The sequence below is a fragment of the Triticum urartu genome, chromosome 3 (assembly GCF_003073215.2).
Source record: "Triticum urartu cultivar G1812 chromosome 3, Tu2.1, whole genome shotgun sequence".
Classification (NCBI taxonomy): Eukaryota; Viridiplantae; Streptophyta; class Magnoliopsida; order Poales; family Poaceae; genus Triticum; species Triticum urartu.
This window is the reverse complement of record NC_053024.1, coordinates 24963387-24973562: the sequence shown is the minus strand read 5'-3', so window position 1 is coordinate 24973562 and position 10176 is coordinate 24963387.

The window sequence follows — 10176 nt, the reverse complement described above, 5'->3', positions numbered from 1 at the left end:
TTTGTAACTAAAAACAGGAGCTGCGGAATAAGCGGAGACTGGCGAAGGACGAGGTGACGATGCGCGTCGGGAATGGTTCCAAGGTCGATGTGATCGCCGTCGGCACACTCCCTCTACATCTACCTACGGGATTAGTTTTAAACCTCAATAATTGTAATTTAGTACCAGCTTTGAGCATGAACATTGTATCTGGATCTCGTTTAATGCGAGATAGCTACTCATTTAAATCCGAGAATAATGGTTGTTCTATTTATATGAGAGATATGGTTTTGAAGGAAATATGCCCTAGAGGCAATAATAATGTTATTATTTATTTCCTTATATCATGATAAAAGTTTATTATTCATGCTAGAATTGTATTATCCGGAAACATAATACTTGTGTGAATACATAGACAAACTAAACGTCACTAGTGTGCCTCTACTTGACTAGCTCGTTAATCGAAGATGGTTATGTTTCCTAACCATAGACATGTGTTGTCATTTGATTAATGGGATCACATCATTAGGAGAATGATGTGATTGACATGACCCATTCCATTAGCTTAGCACCCGATCGTTTAGTATGTTGCTATTGCTTTCTTCATGACTTATACATGTTCCTATGACTATGAGATTATGCAACTCCCGTTTGCCGGAGGAACACTTTGTGTGCTACCAAACGTCACAATGTAACTGGGTGATTATAAAGGAGCTCTACAGGTGTCTCCAGAGGTACATGTTGGGTTGGCGTATTTCGAGATTAGGATTTGTCACTCCGATTGCCGGAGAGGTATCTCTGGGCCCTCTCGGTAATGCACATCACATAAGCTTGCAAGCATTGCAACTAATGAGTTAGTTGCAAGATGATGTATTACGAAACGAGTAAAGAGACTTGCCGGTAACGAGATTGAACTAGGTATTGAGATACCGACGATCGAATCTCGGGCAAGTAACATACCGATGACAAAGGGAACAAAGTATGTTGTTATGCGGTCTGACCGATAAAGATCTTCATAGAATATGTGGGAGCCAATATGAGCATCCAGGTTCCGCAATTAGTTATTGACCGGAGACATGTCTACATTGTTCTCGAGCCCGTAGGGTCCGTACGCTTAACGTTACGATGACAGTTTCATTATGAGTTTATATATTTTGATGTACCGAAGTTTGTTCAGAGTCCCGGATGTGATCACGGACATGACGGGGAGTCTCGAAATGGTCGAGACATAAAGATTGATATATTGGACGGCTATATTCGGACACCGGAAGTGTTCCGGGTGATTTCGGAGAAAACCGGAGTGCCGGAGGGTTACCGGAACCCCCCCCCCCAGGAGAAGTAATGGGCCTTATGGGCCCTAGTGGAGAGAGAGAGGGGCGGCCAGGGTGGGTCGCTCGCCCCCTCCCCCTCTGGTCCGAATTGGACTAGGAGAGGGGGGGCGGCGCCCCCCTTTCCTTCTTCCTCTCCCCCTTCCTTTCCCCCTCCTAGTAGGAGTAGGAAAGAGGGGAGTCCTACTCCTACTAGGAGGAGGACTCCTCCTCCTTGGCGCGCCCAAGGGCCGGCCGGCCTCCCCCCTTGCTCCTTTATATACGGGGGCAGGGGGCACCTCTAGACACACAAGTTGATCCTCGTGATCATTTTCTTAGCCGTGTGCGGTGCCCCCCTCCACCATACTCCTCGATAATATTGTAGCGGTGCTTAGGCGAAGCCCTGCGATGGTAGAACATCAAGATCGTCACCACGCCGTCGTGCTGACGGAACTCTTCCCCGACACTTTGCTAGATCGGAGTCCGGGGATCATCATCGAGCTGAACGTGTGCTAAAACTCGGAGGTGTTGTAGTTTCGGTGCTTGATCGGTCGGGCCGTGAAGACGTACGACTACATCAACCGCGTTGTCATAACGCTTCCACTGTCGGTCTACGAGGGTACGTAGACAACACTCTCCCCTCTTGTTGCTATGCATCATCATGATCTTGCGTGTGCGTAGGAAAATTTTGAAATTACTACGTTCCCCAACAGGTTTATGGTGATTCCCCGCTGGTCGATGGTTTATTTTTTTTAATCTCGAACGTGATGTTACAAATATTCATAGTGTGAATGACAAAAGATGTAAGGTTGATAATGATAGTCCCACATACTTGTGGCATTGCCGCCTTGGTCATATTGGTGTCAAACGCATGAAGAAACTCCATACAGATGGACTTTTGGAGTCTCTTGATTATGAATCATTTGACACGTGCGAACCATGCCTCATGGGCAAAATGACCAAGACTCCGTTCTCCAGAACAATGGAGCGAGCAACCAACTTATTGGAAATCATACATACTGATGTGTGCGGTCCAATGAGCGTTGAGGCTTGCGGTGGCTATCGTTATGTTCTCACCCCCACTGATGACTTAGGTAGATATGGGTATGTCTACTTAATGAAACACAAGTCTGAGACCTTTGAAAAGTTCTAGGAATTTCAGAGTGAGGTAGAGAATCAACGTGACAGGAAAATAAAGTTCCTACGATCAGATCGTGGAGGAGAATACTTGAGTCACGAGTTTGGCACGCACTTAAGGAAATGTGGAATTGTTTCACAACTCACGCCGCCTGGAACACCTCAGCGAAATGGTGTGTCCAAACGTCGTAATCGCACTCTATTGGATATGGTGTGATCTATGATGTCTCTTACCGATCTACCGCTATCATTTTGGGGTTATGCTTTAGAGACTGCCGCATTCACTTTAAATAGGGCTCCGTCGAAATCCGTTGAGACGACACCGTATGAATTATGTTTTGGAAAGAAACTAAGTTGTCGTTTCTGAAAGTTTGGGGATGTGATGCTTATGTCAAGAAACTTCAACCTGAAAAGCTCGAACCCAAGTCAGAAAAATGCGTCTTCATAGGATACCCTAAGGAAACTATCGGGTATACCTTCTACCTCATATCCGAAGGCAAGATCTTTGTTGCCAAGAATGGATCCTTTCTAGAGAAAGAGTTTCTCTCGAAAGAAGTAAGTGGGAGGAAAGTAGAACTTGATGAGGTACTGTCTCTTGAACCGGAAAGTAGTGTAGCTCAGGAAGATGTTTCTGTGGTGCCTCCACCGACTAGAGAGGAAGTTAATGATGATGATCAAGAAACATCGGATCAAGTTGCTACTGAACTTCGTAGGTCCACGAGGACACGTTCCGCAACAGAGTGGTACGGCAACCCTGTCCTGGAAAACATGTTGTTAGACAACGGTGAACCTTCAAACTATGAAGAAGCGATGGCGGGCCCGGATTCCAACAAATGGCTTGAAGCCATGAAATCCGAGATAGGATCCATGTATGAGAACGAAGTATGGACTTTGACGGACTTGCCCGATGATCGGCAAGCCATAGAAAATAGATGGATCTTTAAGAAGAAGACATACGCGGATGTATAAAGCTCGGCTTGTCGCTAAGGGTTATCGACAAGTTCAAGGGGTTGACTACGATGAGACCTTCTCACCCGTAGCGAAGTTGAAGTCCGTCCAAATCATGTTAGCAATTGCTACATTCTATGATTATGAGATATGGCAAATGGACGTCAAAACGGCATTCCTTAATGGTTTCCTTAAGGAAGAATTGTATATGATGCAGCCGGAAGGTTTTGTCGATCCTAAGAATACTGACAAGGTATGCAAGCTCCAGCGCTCAATCTATGGGCTGGTGCAAGCATCTCGGAGTTGGAACATTCGCTTTGATGAGATGATCAAAGCATTTGGGTTTACGCAGACTTATGGAGAAGCCTGTGTTTACAAGAAAGTGAGTGGGAGCTCTGTAGCATTTCTCATATTATATGTGGATGACATACTATTGATGGGAAATGATATAGAATTTTTGGAAAGCATAAAGGCCTACTTGAATAAGTGTTTTTCAATGAAGGACCTTGGAGAAGCTGCTTACATATTAGGCATCAAGATCTATAGAGATAGATCGACACTCCTCATTGGTCTTTCACAAAGCACATACCTTGGCAAGATATTGAAGAAGTTCAATATGGATCAGTCCAGGAAGGGATTCTTGCCTGTATTGCAAGGTGTGAAATTGAGCACGGCTCAATGCCCGACCTCGGCAGAAGATAGAGAAAAGATGAGTGTCATCCCCTATGCCTCAGCCATAGGGTCTATTATGTATACCATGTTGTGTACCAGACCTGATGTGAACCTTGCGGTAAGTTTAGTAGGGAATACTGGACAGCAGTCAAGAATATCCTAAAGTACCTGAAAAGGACTAAGGATATGTTTCTCGTTTATGGAGGTGACGAAGAGCTCGCCGTAAAGGGTTACGTCAATGCTAGCTTCGACACAGATCTGGATGACTCCAAGTCACAAACCGGATACGTGTACATTTTGAATGGTGGGGCAGTCAGCTGGTGCAGTTGCAAGCAAAGCGTTGTGGCGGGATCTAGATGCGAAGCGGAGTACATAGCAGCCTCGGAGGCAGCACGGGAAGCAGTCTGGATGAAGGATTTCATCACCGACCTAGGAGTTATTCCCAATGCGTCGGGCCCGATGACTCTCTTCTGTGACAACACTGGAGCTATTACCCTTGCCAAGGAGCCCAGGTTTCAGAAGACCAGGCATATCAAGCGTCGCTTCAACTCTATTCATGAATATATTCAGGATGGAGACATAGATATTTGTAAAGTGCATACGGATCCGAATGTCGCAGATCCGTTGACTAAACCTCTTTCGCGAGCAAAACATGATCAACACCAGAACTCTATGGGTGTTCGATTCATCACAATGTAACTAGATTATTGACTCTAGTGCAAGTGGGAGATTGTTGGAAATATGCCCTAGAGGCAATAATAAAGTGGTTATTATTATTTTACCATGTTCATGATAATTGTCTATTGTTCATGCTATAATTGTATTAACCGAAAACCATAATATATGTGTGAATACATAGATCGTAATATGTCCCTGGTAAGCCTCTAGTTGACTAGCTCGTTGATCAATAGATGGCCATGGTTCCCTGACCATGGACATTGGATGTCATTGATAACGGGATCACATCATTAGGAGAATGATGTGATGGAGAAGACCCAATCCTAAGCGTAGCACAAGATCGTGTAGTTCGTTTGCTAAAGCTTTTCTAATGTCAAGTATCATTTCCTTAGACCATGAGATTGTGCAACTCCCGGATACCGTAGGAATGCTTTGGGTGTACCAAACGTCACAACGTAACTGGGTGGCTATAAAGGTGCACTACAGGTATCTCCGAAAGTATCTGTTGGGTTGGCACGAATCGAGACTGGGATTTGTCACTCCGTATGACGGAGAGGTATCTTTGGGCCCACTCGGTAATGCATCATCATAACTAGCTCAATGTGACTAAGGAGTTAGCCACGGGATCATGCATTACGGAACGAGTAAAGAGACTTGCCGGTAACGAGATTGAACAAGGTATAGAGGGTCTACACACTTAAGGTTCGGCGACGCTAGCGTTGTTATGGGAAATAGTATGTGGTTACCGAAGGTTATTCGGAGTCCCAGATGAGATCCAGGACATCACGAGGAGTTTCGGAATGGTCCGAAGATGAAGATTTATATATAGAAAGTCCTTATTCAGTCGCCGGAAGTGTTCGGGGGTTACCGGTATTGTACCGGGACCATCGAAGGGGTTCCGGGGGTCCACCGGGAGGGTCCACCTTCCCTGGATGGCCCTATGGGCTGAATATAGAGGGGAACCAGCCCCTAGGTGGGCTGGGTGCCAACTCCCCCCTAGGGCCCATGCGCCTAGGGTTGGGGGAAACCCTAGAGGGGGCGCCCCCCACCTAGCTTGGGGGGCAAGCCTCCCCTTGGCCGCCACCCCCCCCCCTCTAGATGCATCTAGGGGGGCGACCCCCTCTCCCTTGCCCCTATATATAGTGGGGGTGGGAGGGCAGACGCACCCTTCCCCTGGTGCAGCCCTCCCCCTCTCCAACACCTCCTCCTCCTTCATCATGCTTAGCGAAGCTCTGCCGGAGAACCACGAGCTCCATTACCACCACGCCGTCGTGCTGTCGGAGTTCTCCCTCAACTTCTCCTCTCCCCTTGATGGATCAAGAAGGAGGAGACGTCCCCGGGCTATACGTGTGTTGTACGCGGAGGCACCGTTGTTCGGCGCTTAGATCGAAATCGACCGCGATCTGAATAGCTGCGTGTACGACTCTACCAACCGCGTTCTTGCAACGCTTCCGCTTAGAGATCTTCAAGGGTATGAAGATGCACTCCCTCTCTCTCGTTGTTAGCATCTCCTAGATTGATCTTGGTGACACGTAGGAAATTTTTTGAATTATTGCTACATTTCCCAACAAGACACACATGCACAAAAACTCCAAGGCTTGTGCCACCTCTTGGTCTTCTCCACCCCCTTCCTTGCATCCACTTTGTGAATCGAGATAGCGGTTCTGTAGAATCTTGACTCTTGCGATCGTGTATGGGAAAGAGGTGTAAGCGAATCTAGGCCTCCATACTAGGTATTGAGATTCATGACAACAAGATTGAAGGGACTTAGTTTTTCTCTATGCATTCATCAAGTGATGACCCAAAAGATGTTATAAGTCTGGAAAAATTGTTCTTGACCCTCAAATCTGAGGGTCAAGGTTAGCTTTTTAGTGATCAGAGATAATTTGGAGTAAATAGGTATGTCAATACTTTTTTAGCAGGCATATCAATAAATTAAAAGGGGATCTCCCCTAAAAAGGGGATCTTTGAGGTAACTGGGCGCTATCGGAGCTAGACAACCGGGAGGAAAAACAATCTCTCACAATGCCCAAATCCAACTTTCGTCGTATAATTACGTTATACGTATTGCAAAAAAAAAATTAGATGGATCACATTCGGGGAATAAAACAATAAATTATTCCATATTCTTTGGTCATTGAAAGATATCAATTGAACTTGATCACTTCTCTCCACTGCCCGACTAAAAGGTGCAAGATCATGCTACTAAAGAATTTGTCTTACATCAAACTGTTGGAAATATGTCCTAGAAGTAATAATAATTGTATTATATATTTCTATGTTTATAATTAGATGTTTATACTCTATGTTATAAGTTACGGATTTGCTATTTCACATTTAGATGTGAAATAACTATCTCACATCTAAATGCAGGGCCATTGGATCGTCTATCTTTAATATTCGTGCAAAAACTCGATGGTCTAGCTGCTGAGCTTGCTAGCGGCGCGTTGTCTCGCGTGCAGCCTATGTCCAGGTCGTTGCTAGTACACGGTCGGCCCGTTGTTGGGTTTCACAAGTCTGTACTCCTTTTTTTTTTGACACAAGTCTGTTCTCCTGAAGGTTGTTCCTAGTGCGACGTCGTCTGCGTTTTTCCATTTCTTTTCACATGTATGTGCCATTACTCAGTTCTAGTTGTTGTTTTTTTCAAACTCCCATTTGACTTCTAGTACTCATTTTTTTGTTCGTTTTTGTTTTATTTTTCCTGTTTCATTATTGTTTTAAATTATGTAGTATTTTAAATTCATCATTTTTGTTTATATATATATATTTTTTCAATTTTCACCTTTTTCATTTTTTTTATTCTTCATTTATTCATTTAAAATTCATGAAATTGTTTTCACTTTGTCACATGTTCGCCTTAACTGTCGTGCAAATCTTGATTACGGTTTACTTTATCACGCGTGTTTTGTGTCGCGTAGTGTGTTTGGTGTCTACTTGTCGACTTGCTCGCATGTGCGTCTTTTGTTGGGCGTTTCCACGGCGCGGTCTTGGATCCCATTTTGATCATGTTCGCACAAACTCGATCATGCATAGTGGCGCGTCCTCTTGTCCTGTTTGTTTTGTGTTGTCGCATTTATTTTCACATGGCCCTATATATGTCGTCGTTTGGGGGGCTTAACTATGAAGCTTATCCCCCATATTCTCACTGACCGACCTTTGACCCCTATTATTTTGCCTGTATTTTATTTTTCATACCAGTTATAGGTCCATCATTGACATGCAACTGGCCTGTAGTTTGTTTCATCCTAGTTACAAGTCAATCATTGAGTCGCAACTGGGCTCATAGTTTCGTAGTTGTCCCAGGTGCAAGTATGCCCTCAACTTGCAGCCGGAGTATGTATTTTTGTTTTTTATCCCAGTTTCAGGTCAATCATTGGCACGCAACTCGACATGTAGTTTGTTTCATCCTAATTACAAGTCGACCCTTAACTTGCAACTAGTCTCGTAGTTTTGTAGTTGTCCCGATTCCAAGTCCACCCTTGACTAGCAACTGGGCTCATAGGTGTCTGAATTGCAAGTGCACCCTTGACTCGCAACCAGAGCATGTGTTTTTATTTTTTTTATCCCAGTTGCAGGTCCATCATTGATGCGCAACTGGGCGTGTATGTTGTCTCGTCCTAGTTGCAAGTTGACCCTTGACCTGCAACTAGGCTCGTAGTTTCGTAGTTGTCTCAGGTGCAAGTCCATTCTTGACTTGCAACTGGGCTCATTATTGTCTGAGTTGCAAGCCCACCCTCGACTCGCATCTGGAGTATGTGTTTTTTGTTTTTCGTCCAAGTTGCAGGTCCATCGTTGACATGCAACTTGGCATGTAATTTGTCTCATCCTAGTTGCAAGTCGATCAATCACTTGCAACTGGGTTTGTAGTTTCATAGTTGTCCCAGGTGCAAGTCCATCCTTGACTCGCAACTAGGCTCATAGTTGTCCGAGTTGCAAACCCACCCTCGACTCGCAACCGAAGAATGTGTTTTTGTTTTTCATTCTAGTTGTAGGTCCATCATTGGCACGCAAGTGAGCATGTAGTTTATTTCATCCTAGTTGCAAGTCGACCCTTAACTCGCAACTGGACTCGTAGTTTCATAATTTTTCCGGTTGCAAGTCCACCCTTGACTCGCAACTGGACTCATAGTTGTCCGAGTTGCAAGCGCACCCTCGACTTACAACCGGAGCATGTGTTTTTATTTTTCATCCCAGTTGCAGGTCCATCATTGACACGCAACTGGGCGTGTATGTTGTCTCGTCCTAGTTGCAAGTCGACACTTGACTTGCTACTGGGCTCGTAGTTTCATAGTTGTCCCAGGTATAAGTCCACCTTTGACTCGCAACTGGACTCATAATTGTCCGAGTTGCAAGCCCACCCTCGACTCGCAACCGAAGAATGTGTTTTTTTCATCCCAGTTGCAGGTCCATCATTGACATGCAACTGGGCATGTAGTTTGTCTCATCCTAGTTGCAAGTCGATCAATGACTCGTAACCGGGCTCGTAGTTTCGTAGTTGTCCAAGTTGCAGGCCCACCCTCGACTCGCAAACGGAGAATGTGTTTTTGTTTTTCATCCCAATTGCAGGTCCATCATTGACACGCAACTAGGCGTGTAGTTTGTCTCACCCTAGTTGCAAGTCGATCAATGACTCGCAACTGGGCTCGTAGTTGTCAAACTTGCAAGCCCACCCTCGACCTGCAACTGGAGCAGGTGTTTTTGTTTTTCATCCCAATTGCATCTTCACTCTTGACTCGCAACTGGGTGCATAGCTTGTTTCGTCCCAGTTGCAAGTCGACCCTTGACTCGCAACTGGCTCGTAGTTTCATAGTTGTCCTAGGTGCAAGTCCCCCTCGACTCACAACTTGTCCAAGTTGCAAGACCACCCTCTACCCACAACTAAAGCATGTGTTTTGTTTTTAATCCTAGTTGCAAGTCTACCTTTTATCGCAACTAGCTCATAGCTTGAATACGTGAACACTTTTAAAACCACAAACATTTCTTGAATATGTGAACATTTTCCGGGTTTTCTAACGGGTTTGTTATTTTCCCCTTACATTTATTTATTTATTTTATAAATTTTCAATGTGCATTTTGAAAATTTTAGTGTGTGATGGTAAAAGGTCTACCTCAGATATATTAAACAAAGTTCACCGTACAAAGGAAAAAAAGTCAATGTATATTAAAAAAGTTAAATCATATATTAAATTATTGTTCAGTGTGTATTCGAAGAAATAATGTTCACTGTATATGATAAAATGTTTAGTCTATATTTGAAAAAATATTCAACATATATTAGCAAAAATATAATACAAAAAACATAAAAAAGAAAAAAAAACTGGAAGGAAGCCAGAAGAAACACTAAACCTGAAAGAGAAAAAGAAAGAAATTATAAAAAGAAAAAAATACAGAGTGCAGTACTGCCTTTTCTTTTGAGCAAAAAGTGTACTATTGCGTGAAATACAAAGAAAACAGA